Consider the following 20,008-nt stretch of genomic DNA (forward strand, 5'->3'; position numbering starts at 1 on the left):
AGGCCAAATTGGATGGTTCCATGTAGTAGTTACCGGTCGTAACACACCAGCATCTACATATCCCTTAATGGTTTCTGTAATTCCTTCTGACCCCCGGGAATCCGATATTGTTTCATGGACACTACTTTAGTGGGTATTGTAACCTGCATCGGGGAGATCTTTAATTGACCCACAATCACGGGGGTACAAGTGAACGAACTGACCCCATACTGATAAAGTGTACCTCCTAATCCAAGGATCAATCCTCCTAGAATATCAAATCCAGTTATATATTCGGGAATCAGGACCACCAATACTTGATAGCTATCCCGTTTTAAACTTCCAATTTTCATATCTATGTTTGTCTGTACAGCAGGGGTCTCTTTGCCCCCCAATCCAGTTATTGTAAAATGTTGCCCTTTGAGCCTCGGCCCAGATATCAATTAAAGCATTTACCTCCTGTATGTTTCCTGACTGTCAAGATAGTTTTACTTTCACATGAGGTAGTCATCTGTCTATTTTGGCATTTGTTACCAGAGTTTGACCGTCATCCTATTCATATTTTGAGTGCAGGTTCCGTGATTTCATCTCCACCATCGCACTCACCATTTTCCTCAGATCGGCATATGTATCCAAAGGCACATCGTCACCTCAGAGGTCTTCAAACCGTGGGGCGCGGCCGCATTCCAGGGGACACCCAAGGGGGTGTTTTGTGTCAAAATGTAAGCAAATGGTGATATTTAAAGAATATTTATTCAGCAACAATGGTCAAAACTACTAGCTGCATAGTGAAGTAACTCATCAAACTGGCCCAAATTGGCCTACACTAGCATTTTGCATTTTTAGTACGGGCATTGTCCTATTGCCCCATAGGCCAGTCTGAGCCTAGTAGCTCATCCATAATGGCAGAGGGGGTATCCACCCAGTGGCCCCCTCACCCATTATGGAGGATCCGAGGAGCCAGCCCAGTGAAACACTGAGCACTCCCTCAGCTGCTTTTTCCAGCTGAGGAAGTGCTCCTGGGCTGGCTAAACTGTGTGTGTTTGTTTTGATCCGAAGAGCTGATTTTGAGGATTGGGGGGAGAGTGGGGAAGGAGGGTTGTACAACAAAGGCATTTTAAAAATGCCTTTGATGCACAATCCCCCTACCCACCTGCCAAAATCAGCTCTACTTCTGAGGTGATGTGGAGCCCAGGGGACAGGGACGGTATATATTTTACTGGATATCTATCATAGATGTCCAGTCAAAAATACCATGCTTTCCCCCTTGGCCCCCCAGCGCCAATTGCAAATCGGTTGGCTTTTTACACATTTCTTTTAAACTATGCTCTAAAATGCAACATTTTAACCCATTATTTATATAAAATTAACGGGGGGAAACCCCCCGAACCTCCCTTGATTGGTTCGGACTCCCTCGCTGCGCTCGGTCGCTATGGCATTTGTATGGGAAATATTTATGGCCCTCCACTTAAAAAAAACCCAGCTCCCACTGGCCCTCCGACTGTGTTGGGAATGTGGGGAGGGGGGAGCTCAGGGACTTTGGTGGGAGCAGGATGGGCAGGAGCACTGGGATAGTGGTGGTAGCAGGGTGGGAAGAGCCCAGGGACTTGGTAGGAGTGGATTGAGGGAGCCCAGCAACCGTGATGGGAGCGTTTGGGGAGCCCAGGGACTATACTGGGAGTAGGGTGCAGTGACGGCACACAATATTTCATAGCGATTTGTACATACTGTCCATTTGACATTTTTTGGGGGGGGCCCGGCCTGCCCAAACTTTGCACAGGGGGGGGCCCAGGCCAAAAAAGTTTGAAGACCACTGATGTTACACCTGTTTATAATGCTCCTTTCCATCCAAACCTTGCTTTTTGTACAATTGGTAAATTTCTTGTGTCTCAATCCCATCTGTTTTCCCCCCGCGGTACCCCATCTTTCAGTAGCACTAGGAACGGTTTATGGTCATTGCATCGAAAAATATGCATCAAAATGACAATGCATCGAAAAAGATGCATTGGAAATAATAGCATCAAAATTCTATGTTTAAGATTAAAAGTATTTATCCATCTAAACTTTTCCATCGAATGGATATGTACTTTTAAATGTAAAAGATAGCATTTCGATGCGTTTATTTTCTACATTAAAATGTTACATGGAGCACTGGCCGGCTTCTTGTAATGTTTTCATGTTTTTTTTGTATATTGGGGGTGCCCCACTGAGGCCACCAACCCCCAGCACCCTTAACCCTAACCCTAATCTAACCCTTAATCTAACCCTAAATCTAAATCTAACCCTAGCCTAACCCTAACCTCTAACCCTTAATCTAACCCTAGCCCCAACCCTAACCCTAGGCCCAACCCTAACCCTTAATCTAACCCTATCCCCAACCCTAACCCTAATCTAACCCTTAATCTAACCCTAGCCCCAAAACTAACTCTAGCCCCAAACCTAACCCTTAATCTAACCCTAGTGTTAATAAAAATAATTTCGAAATTACCATTGAATTGTAGTCAATGGAAAGGCATTTCGATGGAAATGCTTTTCATTGTTTATAATTCAATGGTAAAGCATTAGATGGAAAGGTTTTCGATGGATTGACTAGATACTGCTAGGAACATATCCTTTCTAGTTTCTAGACATGTGCATATCACGACTGTCAAACCTTTTGCCTGGAGTGCGCCTTTCACTACGCCCCTCCCTCTCCCGTTTTTGGGGTCTTTCCTCCACCTTTTCCTATTCTCCTAGATCCTCCAGTTCTCTAATAGCGTCTACCACCTCATCCGTTATTTTATCTGTCATTCCCACCAGTAGAGTCATGATAACATTCTTATATACCGGAGGGGGGGTGCGAATAATAGTATTTCTAGCTGAAACAGACAACGCTATTAACCCCATATGTACCGGATCATCTAAATGGATTGCCACATTCATAGCAGGTTCTCTCACCCTTTGAATAGCCTCTTTCAGCATATACCATTTCTTTTCCTCAGTCGGACAATCTGATGCATTAGGATACTTACGATTGCAGCCTTTGGCCGCCATTTGCAATATTTGAGACTCCACTCCGTCAGCCTCCCGCAGAGGGTCCACCCATAGAATTTACTGTATTTGGACTTCCTGTGTCTACAGTAAAAACCGAGCAGAGTCCGTCGCATCTACGTGAAGACCCGCCCCTCCATCAAGAAACCTGACCATCCAGGTCAGAAAGGGTTCTCCTGCCCTTTGCTTCAACCGGCCAAGTATTTCCCTAATTTCTTGCTGTGAATAATCCTCTAATGCGGTCATATCTACAACCCCTCCTCTGGGATTGTTGGGATTATAGCCCATTCACCGTCGTATCACCGGATTAACCACCACCTCTTTCCGATCAGGTTCCAATTTGGGTTTCGTTTCTGGTTCCGAACCACTCTCAGTACTATCAAATACATCTCCATCCCAGTGATGGGGGCCACAGTCCACCCGCGCAAGGGCCAATCACAGTTGCCACCTTGCGAGAATTCACTCTCCCTCTTCTCTTCTTATATTTATAACGAGCCACTCTCACAGCAGCTCGCTCAGCTACCACCTGATATTTATCTGCTTTATCATGATATCATTTCATCTGCCAGTTGTTTTTCAACTACTAGCTCTTTTTCTAATTTCAGAACATTTGCCTGTAATTCCACCTGCTGATGTAGCTTTCGGAAGGCATGTAACAAGATCCAGCCCCTCCTACCTATGGCTGAACACTCCTTCCCTTTCTCCACTAGCACTTTTTGTAGACAACTCAGTAATTCCTCTGGACTCGCCTCTCCTATACTGGTGTCCCATTCCTCGCTCAAATCCACCCCACATGCCCAGGTCTGGGCAACTTTGTTACACAGGCTTTTAGTCCACCTCGGAATTGTCACCTCTAGACAGCTTCCACCTGCGGAGCTTCCTTTTTTCCTAAATAGGGAACTCATGTTACCAAATGGATATTACACATCCCCTATCGTCAATTCCTCACCACAGACTACTCACTTTCCCAAATATTTGCCTAATTGAGTCCAATATCATATATCACATACAATATTAGCAGGGAACTTTGGCATAAATACAGCACAAAGACCCTGCTCACAACGCCAATTGTTTTGCTTTATCGTGGCCACCTGCGGGGATCACGTACTTACGTTCTCCTGACCCTTGCAAAAGTAGTTATTGGACTCAGATAGGCAAAGAAGTACATATCACACATTAGTTATAATTACAATAAAAATGGCGCGTTACAGACCCTTTATTCAATTATAACACACAAATAGAAAGAATAAACACATAATTGGTTGTATAAAAACCAAGAACAAAAGCTTCACTGTTAAGATCGCCACAGGAGACACCTTCATCTCGGCTACAACGACACTGCTTAGTCCCCCCAGCAGGTAGGCAAAGAGATTGATCGTGCTACCGGGATCTGGAGCGGAGCGTCCTCCCTTCCAGCGAGACTGCAACAACTGGTGTCCAACTTCTAACTCTGAACTCCAAGAGGAAAACCCTTACCTCTTATGGGGGCTACTTTCGATCCCCGCCCCTCATGGTTACCAAGCTGTCCTCAGCCGAAGAGCAGACAATAAACATGAGGCATAAAAAGAGTGGAATATTTCAGTTATAAGCAGAAAAAACCCATCTCCCTTCTTGCTGTCGTTTCCACTGCCCCTTATCACTGCACCTGAAGAGTGCTCTGACTCCCTTTCTAGCTTGTCCTTCGGCAGACAATACAATAACAATTCTCCCCAGCTCGGTCATCTGACATAAATATGTGACCTTGTTTCTGCAGCATAAATACATGTTTACTAGCTGAGCTCAGGAAAACGTGGGCTCTCATTACTGTTTTCTTGCGGTAAATGGAAGTGAATATCCAAGATGGCCGCGCATCGGCGTCATGTTTTCTGGCTCATTTAGCTCACACACTACACTCCACCCCTTAGCTATTCAACTACCATAATCCAATGGGCAAAAACGGAGGTTCCCAGAACCCACGAAACAAACGCCATATATTTGGAATACAAGAAATACAACAACAACAAATCAAAACTACAAAAATCCAAACTAAAGCTGAACGCAACACCTCAGGAATCCAAGAAAATATCTGACCCCACCAGTCCCAGTACTTATCCTGCGTCACCCTGGCAACAAGAGCTTTCAAATCTTTAATATGGTCTTCAATAGAATGGGAACAATCTCCAAGGTCAAAACAACACATCCCCTCTACAGCATTGCACCCCAAATGATGCTTCAAAAACAAATAATCAATGGATGCTTTATTCTGCAAAATAGCTAAAATGTCTATCATCCAGAAGCAACTCAGTTAAAGCTTGCGAAGTTTCATTAAGCCCCTTAACTACTAAACGAGCTATCGTAATCATAGTTTGATAATCCCCGGCTGCTAGTCCCTAAATCCGTAATAAGGAAATAGCTAATGCCAAAACCTCTGTTTCTGACAATAAGTGTACATCAGAATTACAATCGGGTGATAGAGCGTTATCGGAGGTGGATAGCGGATAGCGATCCACTGAGGCTATGAATTGCTTTGGAAAGTTTCTGTTCCATAGGTGGACAAAATCATATGGGATCAGATGAGTCTCTTGTAGAAATATCACCATGTTATTCAGGTCTTTCAGCCGTTGTAAAGTCAATTTGCGCTTCATTGGAGCGTTCAGTCCTTTCACATTAAGTGAAACAAAAAACTGTATTGACGGTTTACTTGTGGAGTGGTTGTAGTTAGGAAGATCTTCACCCAGGGTCTGTAAGAAACGGCTCAAGTTTGGTGTAGGGACATTTCTGGCTTCCGTTCCTTGGCTACCTTTGCCCAGGTGTTGTGTTTCAGTTTAGGGCGTCCCTTCTTGCTGGCATGTGAGTCCCCACAGGAGAGCCACCATCTTTATCCGGGCGGCCGTCCCTCGGCATTTCTTCAGTTTCCTCCAGGGAGCTAATTGTACGAGTCATACCTTTGAGCGTGCACTGCAGCGTAGAAGGGAACAACCAACAGTATCTGATATTTTGATCTTGCAAAAATGATGTCAGCGGCCTGAGCGATCACCTGTTCTTTACCGTCATTGTAGCCAGGATCTGAAAGATTTGCAGCAAAGCTCCTTGATATGTTAGTTCTCCTCGTGTGTGGCTTGCCACCAGGAGCTCTTATTGACTGTAAAGAAGTGGACCCGCGTGATTATATCTGGAGGAATGTCCGAGGACAAACACCTGCGGTACGCATTCTATGGGTATGATCCAAAAGCAACATTTTTATTTGTCGAGGTGTGGCAGGAGCATCTGAAAGAGATCCCCTATGTAGTCGCTCAAGGCTTGATCAGTGACAGAGGAGGGTACCCCTTTAATTTGTAGGTTATTTCTGTGGGCTCTATTCTCCATATCCTCTTGTGGATTCTTCATAGCTTCACTTTTTCCTTCCAGGACCTGAATACTGTGTTACAGCTCTGCCATTATTGTTGTTTGTTCTGTTGATCGGTCCTCAACCTCTCCAAGCCTTTTCTCCATCTCCAGAACCCGTTGATCAAGGCAGTCAATTTTTTGTTGAGATCTCTGTCATACAGTTGTGGAATTCCATGTTTATCTCAATCATGAAGGATTTGATATCTTTCCTCGTGGCTAATTGTCCTGTGGGACAGTCTGGGGAATGGGGTTGAGCTTTTGCTGCTTCTACTTTTTCCCCTTTGTCTTGTGATTGTACAAGGGTGGCTATATGTGGTTTCTGCTGCTTGGACATGATTATGTTCTTTCTGGAGCTACCTTCCGAGCGTGCTCTCTTTGTTGCAGGGCTGTGTCAGCTGAGGCGGTCCCACGGCCTGTTTCTCCCCTCTCTGGTGAGGTTGTGTGCTGAAATTCAGATATGCCCCACTTCCCTGGTGCTCCAACCTCCTTGGGTGTGTCACATTCAAGTCCTGGAGTCCAGTGAGTGTGTCTTAATTGGTGGATGCTCCACTTGGGCCCAGGTTGCCCCCCTCTGTTCTCCCTGACCTAGCAATCCCTTTGGGATAGGGCCGGTGGACCGGCTGACAGAGAACTTCGTATGCTTATAAGGATGTCCTTACCTGCTGCATATACGGCTGTGCTATTGGACCCCCTTTGTTGGCCGCTCGCCGCTAGTCCCCGGGGGCTCCTCACCTGTTTTCCCAGGCAACCAAAGGTCACCGCAACTCATTGAGTAGCATGAAGTGAAGTCCTCTATGCGCCAGCACCACTTAACATATTATTGCGGGGACACTGAACACTCCCCTGTTACTGCATCAGGCAGGGCCTCCACCTCAGCCCGTGCAGCGCCCACAGGACATCAATGGGACCGGGGGAGGAAGTCGGGTGGTGGGACAAATGTTTCTTCAGTGAGCAGGCGCAATTTTGAGGGAGCTCCACTGCGCACGCGACAGAGCTTTTTTCTTCTTTATATCTACCCCATAGCGATCTTCAGCGTCGCCACTCAGTCCCACTGCTCCCACCTTAGCTTCCAAACGCAGCCCTCAATCCATGGGTAGCAGCGAGGTGCTGGAAGTGGCAAATCTTTCATAACTCACGGGATTCACACAGAGGCTATTAACAAAGCGTCCGAAATAGCTGGCGCTGCTAGCCACGCCCCCGTTAATGGCATCTTAGATGCCCAGCATTATTACTGTATGTGATGCTAACATCGGGAACTAATATGAGCCTTTTTGTATGCGTTTCTACATTTTCCTTGTAACCCACGCTGCAAATCCCCTGGTATTCTAAATTATTATGGATATACGGGTACATATGGACTCCAGTTTCTAATTTGGTGGTAATGTATAATATGGAATATCCCATGTTGTGGACATTTTATTGGTGTTATGTATGATAATATTAAGTTGATGAAGACGTGACAGTTAAGGTCGAAAAACATGTTGGCAGCAACTCATTAAAGAAGAATATCCACTATCTAACTGTTGAACATTTATTCTGTATTAAACTTTTTTAAAAAAACTGTAGTCATGTGATACATTGTTTTTGTTAGATGGGTTCAGCAGTGGTGGTCCTTCATGATCACGACAATGCAGAGTTGCAGATACTGAACCCACAAGCAAATTATTCTATGCAACTGTTCATCACTTAGCGATTTAGATTCTGAAGCGATGCTCGAACAACTTTGTAAGAAGACATGCCTGAATGGACCAAATCAGAGTGCATTGTTAACGAAGCAGATCTTCCCTCTCGTCGGGGCACTAAAGCGCTTAGGGAAGGAGTGGATGAAAGAGAAGATTTCTTGTTAAGGTAGACATCTGAATTACTTGCTTGTGGCATGTTTAATTTCGGCTCTGAAGTTTTCTGTGCTTTCTTACTAAATTAAGCCTAGACCTCAGTTTTTTAAATATTTGGTTCCAAGATGGAATGATGAACAATCACCTTTGATGTGGTTAGATCTTCTTGAGCAGGGTTGGTGATACGCATGGTTTCCCTGTCGTGATGTTCAATGTCAATCACACACATTTCCTTGTTGTTTCAACAAAGATTATTCAATGTGCTGCCAGAGGATTCCCCTTAAGTGCAGAAGAATGCAAAGGTTACACAATGATGTTGTAACAACTTACAACATCATTGTGTAACCTTTGTTAATCCAAAAGTAAGGCAGAAAAGCAAAAATCAGTTCATAGATGTGTTGCATAAAGCAAACCAGTGAAGGATTATTTCAACTTAATCCAAAAGAAATGCTCCACAGCAACCACATTGAGGTAGGAGCCCAACAATCCAGCTGTCAATCCACCGAAAAAGACAGTGCTGCAGAGATTTCCACTTCCCTAATTTAAATGAAAAACAGCCTCAATCACTGCTGCTGTCCAGAAGTCTCTAATCAGTCGACTGCATACTCATCTGCTATTAGTGCTGAGCACAAAGCATAAATACAGAGCACACAAAATAATCATGTGCTACATCAAAAGATGTGTATGAGAAAATGTCCAAAGTCCAAATGTATGTATAGTGTTCGACCACACCAGCATAAACAATAGGAGTGAATCATTTGATTAGCGCTATAAAGTGTGTTTCCAGAATCAATGTAAATTATATCAATGCTGCAAGGACTATCAAAACCTACCTGCAAAAGCTTCAAGGGCAACAGTACCCCACCAGCTGCCACCAGAAGTTGAGAGGGCTGCCTCTTCACCTCCATGCAGCCTCTTCACTAAAGGTGGCCAAGGGTCCTACCTAGCAAGTACACAATCTCGCAATCTTGCAGCCGACTGTTCTCAGTATTAGCATAATCGACCTAAAAACATTTGACCTGAAACATTTGATCGAATGTTTTTGACCTTTTCTTCGGTCAAATGTGACTCACTGGATCATGAACACACAAGCTCACCACCTGAGACCCCCAAGTCTCAAATCACCAGGCCCCCCACGCTGTTAGCAAGATGCTGTGGTGGAGCTAACCACTGGCTTGGAGAGCTTAAACCCTCCAACATTGAGAAAGTTGAAGGCAGAAGGCAGCACTCTGCTGTGATTCTCAGCCCAGGGTACTGAAGTAAACAGGATGTTATAACAACAGCCGTTCAAATCTCTACCCCTAAGAGCAGTGTTTAAAAATCATTTACAGCAAACGTGGCTGAAGACAGAAGCCAAACACTTAACTTCTCTGTTCAACAGTTCGATGGATCACACCTCCTGGTAATTAGCAACCCTTTGCGAAACTAAATATCCTCTGTATTGGTGTGAAAGATGGATCGAATGGGCGACCAGAAGACATAACAGATGTTCAGTCTCCTTGTCTTGAAGGAAGGAGGCGAGAGGCTGATAGCTTCCCTAGGTGTATTAATTAATTGTGCTATTGATAGTACCTGGTGAGATGCTGATAAAGGTTTGCTTGCTATGATGGGACCTGTAGCCACTTCATTACGTCGCAAACTTCTCAACGGTTTAGGTTCCCAAGGTGGGTGAAAACAGACAATTTAGTTTTTGGTGGGTGAAAGCCCATTGAAGTGAATGGACGAATAATTAACTTTGCCTCCCTGCTCCCCAAATGTCGCGTCCCCAAGGACCGAGACCCCCGGGCACAGGAAAACAATACCCTATTTCCCTGCCTGGGCTGGGTGGGGGGAGTAATACTCAAGAATGGGAAGCCACATCATCTCCACATGAGCATGCGTCTCCAGCAGAATTGCTGTCAGACTCTCCATATCGTAAATTTCATGGGCCTTGTCCAGCCATTCTCTTTTTGAGGGCAGTGTTCACCGTTTCCAATGGAGGGTCACACAGATCCACGTTGCAAGGAGCAGGTTCCTCTGCGTGTGTGGCAGCACCAACCACCACTCTTCTCCACCCCAAAAAAAACCAACAGCGGGTCCAGCACCATATCGACTCCATCAATACGCCTGACCCACCCCAGACCTCCTTCCAGTAAATTCTCACTGAGGAACACTAACACCACATGTGCCAATATGTACAATACTGTCCACATTTACTCTGCCATAGGGGGCTCACGTTTGGATACATCTTTGAAAGCCTAGCAGGTGTCAGGTGCCATCTGAACAGCACCCTACAATTGGGTATTTTATTCTGAGTGGCTATGGAGGACGACCAGACCGCTCTATGTATGACTCTCCAGACATCCGTGACCATCAACATCTCTAAATCCGTGGAACATTGTGCCTGAGTTCTAGGTGTGCCCAAATGTCCCTGCAGCAGCAGTGCCATGTATATTTGCGAAATAAGCCCTTCAGAAACCTTAAATGTGTTGAGGATGTGCTCAAACCGGGCCAGGAGACGTGCAGTGCTATTAAAAAATGTAATATCTTTTCTTTTTGAAATGCATTCTGGCTGTACTGGACATTTTACTCCAAGCCTCAGTGTAGGCTTCATTTCAACATGAGTTCTGAATACTGTCTGCATTCACTAGAAAAGCAAGCAGTGTTCAAGGATTGTTTTGAGTTTCTGTCTGATAAAGTTGCAGGAGCAGAAAGCTCCCATGAGAAACAGAATGTGTTTACTTGTTACGATATTCTGCATGCATACTGGCCGGATTCTCGTGGAGTGCTGTCAGAAAATTAACCTTCTGGAAATGTACTGCCAAATTGGCAGGCACCGGATTAGGCTGGCAGAGAGAGACACACGCTTCTGCTGGGCTGGAGAAGGTGGACCCCTCTTGTCTGGTCCATTCCCATTTTGAGGATTTCTATGTGCCAACCTGGTCTGGAAAGCTGTCAAGTGAAGTTTCTGGCAGGGTTGAAGTGGTGCACAACTAGTCCAGTGATGATGGAACTTTTTCCCAATTCTGCATTTTATTCTATAATGTTTATTTGAGTTAATAAATGGCCATACAAGGGCCATTTTTATAATCTGACGATTAATTAATTCTTGCGTTCCAAGTATACACTGCCTTTCTTTCTTATTGTATTGGGGAAACTAATAAGCAAATCCGTGGACCACTGTGCCTGAATTCTAGGTGTGTCCAAATGTCCCTGCAGCAGCCGTGTCATGTATATTTGCGAAATAAGCCCTACAGAAACCTTAAATGTGTTACGGATGTGCTTGAACCGGGTCAGGGGGCGTGTAGTGCTATTAAAAAAATGTAATATCATTGCTATTTTAAATGCATCCCGGGTCCAGTGGACATTTTACTGCAAGCCTCACTGAAGGTTTCATTTCAACGCAAGTTCTGAATACTGTCTGCATTCACTAGAAAAAGAAGCCATGTACTGTTACTCACCACCGAGCTGGCCGGGGCATTGGTTAGAAGACCTTGAGTCAAACGAATGGAACTGTCAGATGACACTCCCTGGATCACCACTCGTCAGCCGGGATTCACCAAGAACTCAGGCCTCCTCAACTTCAGGGAACTCTTCTTTATGATGCACCCCTCAGCTGTTCTAGCGTTAGACAGACAGAGGTGTTGATCACACAAAAGAGCGGGGAACACACGCACTGCCAAACCAATTCTGTAAGAAATTACAAGCAACAGGTTAATGCAAAGTTGGAGTAGAACAGGACAGACAATGCCCTGAACGTATCCTGTAATACCTGGTACTGTTGGCGTCTAAGGGGTGTGGGGTCTGAACCTATGGAAAACCAAGAAGTACTGTTAACCCACTTAAACCTGGAAGCTAGCGACAAGAAGAGCACAAGATATGAAATAAAGAGACTAGCTTACCACCGTGGGGAATGAACTGAGTATGAATAGATGTCACTAGTCCAGAAAACAACGATGGGAGAAAATAACAAAAAGGTATGTTAGTACAGGATGTCTTCCCGGGCGGCATGAGGGACACGCTAGTTATGGGTTGGTGCACTAATCAGCAAAGCGTTCGTGAGTGCACGTGATGGAATCCTGAAGAGCTTGTTATGAGAGTCTCTTTGTGCAATGTTGTTTGGAGAGAAGGAACAAAGATGGTTCAGACTGATACAAAGAGCGTATGAATGTAGCCAAAAGTAAGTGAACCCCTGAACGGTGGTTTTGAGTTTCTGTCGGATAGAGTTGCAGGAGCAGAAAGCTCCCATGAGAAACAGAATCTGTTTACTTATTACGATATTCCGCGTGCATACCGGCTGGATGCTCGTGGAATGCTGTCAGCAAATGAACCTTCTGGAAAATAACTGTCAAATTGGGGGGCACCGGATAAGGCTGCCAGAGAGAGACACACAAGCTTCTGCTGGGCTGGAGAAGGTGGACGCATCTTGTCCGGTCTGTTCCATTGCGAGCATTTCTCTGTGCCAACCTGGTCTGGGAAGCTGTCCAGTGAAGTTATTGGCAGGGATGGCGTGGTGCACAACTATGCCAACGGTGATGTTACTTTTTTCCTAATTGTGCATTTTATTCTGTAACGTTTGAGTTAATAAACAGCCATATAAGAGCCAGTTTTATGATCTAACTGAGAGTGAATGAATGTTTGCGTTTCAAGTATACACTGCCTTTCTTTCTTATTGTATTGGGGAAACAAATAAGCAATATATATATATATATATATATATACACAAGCAAAAAGAGGGGTGGCAGAGGCGCAACTCTGGGTCCCAGCTGCAATCTGCTGAACAGTTCAATGATGATTTCCTCCTAGCGCGCTTTCATGCCTCAGCAATCTTCAGGGAGGCTGATTGGTTTCAGGTGTTCAGGGTTGACTCCATCTGGGAAGTACCAGTCCGCTGTAGCAGCAAGGAATGCTGGTATCTTTAGCGTAGAGCCAGCCAGGATCCAACTTTCCCCCGATTTTCAATATCAACTGTAAAAAAGGCATGGTATCAAACAGTAAGACAGACACACGTGATTACAGTTCAAGGGTGTTTGTTGAACATCAATTGGTTTTGAAAAAAAATCTAAACCTAAATCTAAAGATGGGAGCAAGCTACGACCATCAAATAAAAATAACGCAGTCCTAGTGATGTCTTGTCAAAATAAAAGGCCCTATACTAATAAACCTATTGCCAATCCTTACTTCTAAATATAAATAGAATGGTAAACAATGTTATGCAAAAGAAAAGTCTTCAAGAAATATTATTTCAGGATATTCAAGTCGTTGTCTTCCCATCCCCATGTTTTCAGCATGGGACAAGGCGGCACACTCGAGCTTAGTACTGTCTCTGGCTTCTCTAGCATGAAGGTGCAGTGAAAAACATCATGGCCTTCTGCGCCAAAGTCTGTTTGCCATTCAAAGTGTCTTTTTCTCTGGTGATTTTTTGTTCATCCCGAGTCCCCCTCCGCCAAGCTCAGACCCACCATCTTAATATTTCACACATACAAATTATCGGGTTAATGCCTGATTTTGGAGTGCCACACTGTTGGTAACTCCCCCCCACACCCCTATTGAGGGTTGACATTGAAATCGGGGGAGAGTTAGATCCTGGCTGGCCCTACACTACAGATACCAGAATTCCTTGCTGCTACAGACTGGTACTTACCAGAGGGATTCAACCCTGAACACCTGAAACCAATCAGCCTCCCTGATGATTGCTGAGGCATGAAAGCGAGATAGGAGAAGAACATATTTTGACTGTTCAGCACATTGAAGCTGGGACCCAGAGTTGCGCCACTGCCACCCCTCTTTTTACTTGCATAATTTATATATATATATATATATATATATGTTCACTAATATTTGGGAGAGCAAATTAAATTGGTATCACAAAGCAGCTGCTCTGTGCTGTTTAATTGCCAGGCAGCCCGCAATCTGTGCTGGTGCCCTGAAACACGAGATTTCAATTGCATGTGAGTTTTTTCTTCTCTTTTTTTTCTCTTCTTTGAAGTTATTGCTTGGCTGTGTTGAAAGCACTTTGCATGCAATTGTTTTGAGTTACTTCTATTGGACTGCAGTGAATTATTAATTGTACGTAGATCATTGTAAGTTGCTGCAATTATGCATTCCTTGTTTAAAAAGCGAGATAAGATTTCTTCCGCTGGCAGAGAGTCATGTGAGGTATTAATTCCTGGTTGGGCTGCAGCTCCATACAATTTATTAGCAAAGCAATTTGCATGTGCGGCAGGTCTGTGTGAGCCGTGGGTAGATTCATTACTCAATGCAGGGCCTGCAGGCATGGTGTCTTGTTTACAGAAGGTCCCAGTGCTGAAAGGGAGTGAGTTGGCAGCTCTCCCCACTCTTTTTGCCTTTGTTCACTGATACCAATATTTAGGTGGTGTTACGGGCTGGGCCGCTGCCAGATGCGAATGGGCAGACCTCTCAGGTATCTTTGTTGCACCTGGCAGCTCAGGGGTGTAATTGCAAGTATTCAATTGCCACAGATGGACCTCTGACGAGAAGAGGTGGTATACTTTGAAGGAGGCAGTTCAAAAGATCAGGGAACATGCTATGAAGGAAGCAGTTCATGTAGATGAGCCGGTATATATGGTGGTGGTGCCACTGTCAGTGACAACCAGAAATATGGTTATTAGAACTGTCCCACCCGCATATAAAATTGTAATTGTGACTTTGTTAGAAGGCATGACCTGCAAGCCTACTAATGAAGTGGTGGCTGCGATACAGCAATTGCCAGATCTGGGTGAATGGGACAAAGGTGAGGACAAAACTCGAGCAGGATGGGGCGCAGTGAGAGGAGAACAGGAGCCAGGAGACAAGACAGCAGAGATTCCCAGGTGTCCAGAAAGGACATGTTTTGGCACTGTTTAAAGATGGTGTGCCACGAGATGAGATTGTTGGTTTTGAAACCGGGGAAATGCAAGAGTTGTACAAAAAGAGAGCGCTTGCTGAGAAAGAGCACTATGAACAAGTCAAGAGACAGGCAGTGTCTAAGCAGAAGATAGACACTTCACCTTCAGCTCCACCTGAGCAGGAGCAGGGAGAAGGGTCCCTGGGGACCCCATCCCGGTATCAACCAACATACGCTGAGTTGAGAAAAACAGTGAGTGCTATGTTGGAGGCTGAGTCTGGATACACTCATTCCAAATGTGAATAGGATTATGGCCAAGTCCCAGCAGTATCGCCTTGCATAAATTTTGATAGACAACCTCATGGTAATGTTAAGATATTGTGGATGCCTGGGAACACACAAGAGGCCTGAGCTTTGATTGACACTGTGGCGGAGACCTCATTGTTTCATGGAAATCCTTCAAGATTTAAAGGTCGACACTTTACCATTACTGGACTGGGTGGAAAAGAGACACCTGCAGTACAGACAGGAGTGGAAATGAAGATAGGCAATTTGAAAAAACTGAAATATTAGGTATTGATTTTCCCAATACCTGAACAACATCATTGGGTTTAATATTTGGAAGGGTTGACTTTAGGGTTAGGAGGTAAAACATATCATTGACTTGCACACCAGTTATTGTAGGCTAATTGAAGATCCCTGTGGTGCACGTGCCATTGGCCGTATAGCTTTTGTCAATGAAACACTACCACATTCCCGGGGGCCATAAGGACATTTTAGACTCCATTAAAGAATATGTAGAGACAGGAGAATTGAGGCCAGTCTCTAATGCTTGGAACAATCCTATCTTGCAACTTAAAAGGGTCTGGAAGCTGGAGGATGACTATGGACTACAGAGAGTTAAATAAACAAACTCCCCCTTTAATTCCTGCATTGCCAGATACTGTTACCTTGATTGAGAACATACAGAGGTTTGAGGGAAGCTGTTATGCTGTACTAGGTTTGGCAAATGCAAATGCATTTTTCATACTGCCAATTGCTGAAGAGTGCCATTTTCTTGGGGTGGGCGTCAGTACACCTTCACAAGATTGCCTATGGGTTACTTGCATAGTCCAACCCTCTATCACCGTCTGATGGCAGAACACTTACACAAGATACCATGTAAGCCTCACATACAAATCACACATTCCATTGATCATATTCTGATTCAGGGCTAGGATGAGCGTAGTGTGCATAATCAATTGGAAACAATCGTTGTTGGATTGAAAAAGGAAGGATGGGAAATTAACCCTAATAAACTTCAAGGGCCAGCTAAGACTGTGATATTTTGGGGGAATTCAATGGCACAATGGGCACCCAGAGATAGTGCCAAAAGCCAAACAAAGGATACTTGAATGTATCACTCCAGTGAACAGGAAACAAGCTCAGCAGTTCATAGGGCTGTTTGGATTTTGGAGATAGCATATACCACATTTAGGGCAAATCCTGGCCCCACTTTACAAAGTGACTCGAAAGAAATATGAATTTCAGTGGGGTGAAGAGCAGCAGCGAGCATTTGATTTGGCAAAGAACACAGTGCATCGTCTGCTTGATTTGGGGTCTTTGAAATCAGGAAAAGTGGAGCTAAATTTATCAGTACAAGAAAATTATGCTAACTGGAGTCTGTGGTAGAAGCAAGACAATAAGCGAGTCCCTTTGGGATTTTGGAATCGCAAATTACCCGAGGCAGGTGATAAGTACACTCCATTTAAGAAGCAATTGCTAGCATGTTATTGGACTCTTATTGATACAGAACAATTGACAGTGGGTCATGATGTACTGATTAGACCCGAAATATCAATTATGCAATGGGTGTTGACCTCTCCTAGGTCACCCAGAATAGGACACGCTCAAGAGGCAGGTGTAATCAAATGGAAATGGTACATTCAAGACAGAGGCCAGTCAGGAAAGGGTGGGGTTGCGAAATTACATGAGCAAGTGGCTAATATGTCACCCTTAGACTACATATCACAGGAAGTGAATGAAGTATATGAGTCTCCAGTGAAGTGGGGAGTACCTTATGGAGATCTGACAGTGGAGCAGACAGAACACGCTTGGTTTACTGATGGCTCTGCTCACTATGTAGGAACTGAGTGCTACTGGAATGCAGTGTCATTTAATCCCAATACAAAAAAAGGGAAAGGGAAGAGCAGTCAGTTTGCAGAACTCTATGCAGTTTATCAAGCGTTGAAACAAGAGACACCTGGTCAATGTCTTTTGTACACAGATTCATGGTTAGTAGCCAATGGGCTAGCTGTGTAGCTGCCGACATGGCAGAAGAATGGATGGAAAATTCATTCATAAGACTTGTGGGGAAAGGAAATGTGGCAAGATATTTGGGAAATGCAATCACAAAGTGAAGTAACAGTGTATCATGTGGATGCGCCTTGTACTACTGATTCATTAGAACGTTGGTTTAATTCTGTTGCAGATGAACACAGCAAGATTTCCTCTGTGGACGCTGAGGCTCAGGAGGACGATTTGGAGGGTCTGGCCAAGTGGGCTCACCAGAAATGTGGGCATTTGGGAGAAAAAGCTACTTGCGGGTGGGCACAAGCTCGGGGATCAATATCCCTTTAGAGGTAGTGAAAACAATCATTTTGCAATGTCCAGTGTGTCAACATCAACAGCATAGACCCATCCCTCTTATTGTACAGAGCACTTTGCAAAGGGGCAAGTTACTGGGTCAAATCTAGCAGATCGATTATATAGGTCCTATGCCAATCAGTAAAAGCTGCCAATATGCATGTACCATTGTGGATACCTTTTCAGGATATTTGATGCTGTTGCCACGCAAGAGGGCCACACAATTGAACACCATTAAGATGTTAGATCAGATTATATTGCATTATGGAGTGCCCTTGCAAATTTAGAGTGACAATGGCATACATTTCAAAGGCAAGTTAATTCAGGAGTACTGTCAGAACAATGTTGAGTGGCTCTACTATGTGCCGTATCGCCCACAAGGGGCGGCTCTGTTTGAGAGAATGAATGGTTTCTTGAAAGAGCATAAATCAGGAAATGGTAGCTTGGTAGGGGGCTGTGACCGCGTGTTTGATGCTGTAAAAATCTTGAATAATAGGCCAGTGGCTGAGTGTGAATTGTCTTTGACAAGCCTGTTAACACCTACTGTGCAGATGCAACCTAATTCAGCTACAGAAACCCTATTGTACTGGGAAGTCATACCAGGTGCCCTAGCTCCATACCGCGCAACTCCAGAATCAGCAGGCGTAGACTTGCATTCTCATAAAGAAATCAGATTAGAACCCAGAGGTATAATAGTCATTGAGACCGGGATTGGAGTACAAATTCCCTCAGAAATATGGGATTGATTGCCCCTAGATCTGGATTAGCATTGAAGGGCATCCAAGTACTGGGAGGAGTGATAGATGCTGATTAGCAACGAGAAATCAAAGTCATTTTATTGAACAGAGGAGATCTGAAATTGCCTATCCGTGTAGGAGACGGGATAGCCCACATGATTGTCATACCTTTTAAACTGTCCATGATCAGAAAGGGAGAGCCCCTACAGTATTAACTACTCGGGGAACCGTGGTTTTGTTTCATCAGACCGCATGGTACCAGGTACAAAGGTGTGTGTAGAAAAGCCTACTGGCCCGCCTGTATCGGCAGATGTCATAGCGTCAGGCAGAGACCAGGTTGTTTTAGTTATGGAGGCTGGCAAGGAAAAATGGGACTATGTTCCAGCTGACAAATGTTATTTAAGAGAATGATTATCAACACTGATATGCTTTTTGTGGTTTGCTTTATAGATTTTGGGCTTGGCTGGTGTAAGTGCAATTCTGAATGGTCTCCATTTGGCAGGATCAAATTACACAGAGCAGAAGCAAATTCAAAATATCATATTTGTGAAAACAACCGATTTGAATCTGACGAGATTGGAGAATAAGATTTGTGGGTCATTTGATGCTAACACCGATATACCAGCCCAAGCACGCCCAAAGAAATGGATTTGCAAAGCATTGAGGATAAACCAAATACAAGCTGCCTCAACTGAAAACATATGGATGTACTTGGCTCAGTAAATGTTCAATATTACCTTCTTTTGCTTATAAATTCACATAATGGATTGGGCCTGCTGCCAACCTGTCTGGTAGCAGTGCCAACACCTGCTTCAACTTTGAGACTCAGTTTCTGCGTTATACACAACGATTCTTCAGTGAAGGATAATGAGATTCGTCAATCGTTTTCTGTTTATGAATATTTCAAGTTCTGTCAGGAGATGGTTATTTTCACACAGGAATACTACGTTGATCTATATTACTGGCAACATCTCTGGAGAACCATGTGCAGTAACATGACTAGCCTTAACCTTGTTTCCTTTGCAACCTGCATTTTCTAGAGTTAAAAGATCAGTTTTTGAATCAACAGGGCTAACCCCAGATAGTGATTCAAACATGCATTTATTATCCGAGTCCTGGCTCTTGCATATTCATTGGTGGGAGTTTGGGGATTAGCTTCTGGGGACTATACATCTTTGAATAAGTTAGCATGTTTAGTGGTGAAGGGGTTAAATAATACCTCTCAAGCTTTCTAAGAATTGCTTTTAGATTGCAAAGTTATGAGAAAGGTAGTTTTGCAGAATAGAGCTGCTATTGATGATCTATTGTTAAAACATAATTTAGGGAGCTGGGGGGGGGGCTGCTGTTGCGCACACCTGGATGCAGCATCCTGTGTGAGCTCCAGTGGCGTGTCTGAGTCCGGAGCATTAAATGTGCTGAATTAAATCCGTTTTCTGGGGTAAAAGAAATATAAGGCGTATGAAGACACCCGCCGTACAATCTTCTAAAAATCCCAAGAATCTGACCAGCAGAATTGAAGTTATGGGTTGCGGCTCTGAACAGCCTTCACATAGGAGCCCAGCACAACGGGAACACCGATACGAGGATCGAGCGACCCAAGGTGGAGCCAA

Source organism: Ambystoma mexicanum, chromosome 3p (genome assembly GCF_040938575.1).
Source record: "Ambystoma mexicanum isolate Mex_15411 chromosome 3p, UKY_AmexF1_1, whole genome shotgun sequence".
NCBI lineage: Eukaryota > Metazoa > Chordata > Amphibia > Caudata > Ambystomatidae > Ambystoma > Ambystoma mexicanum.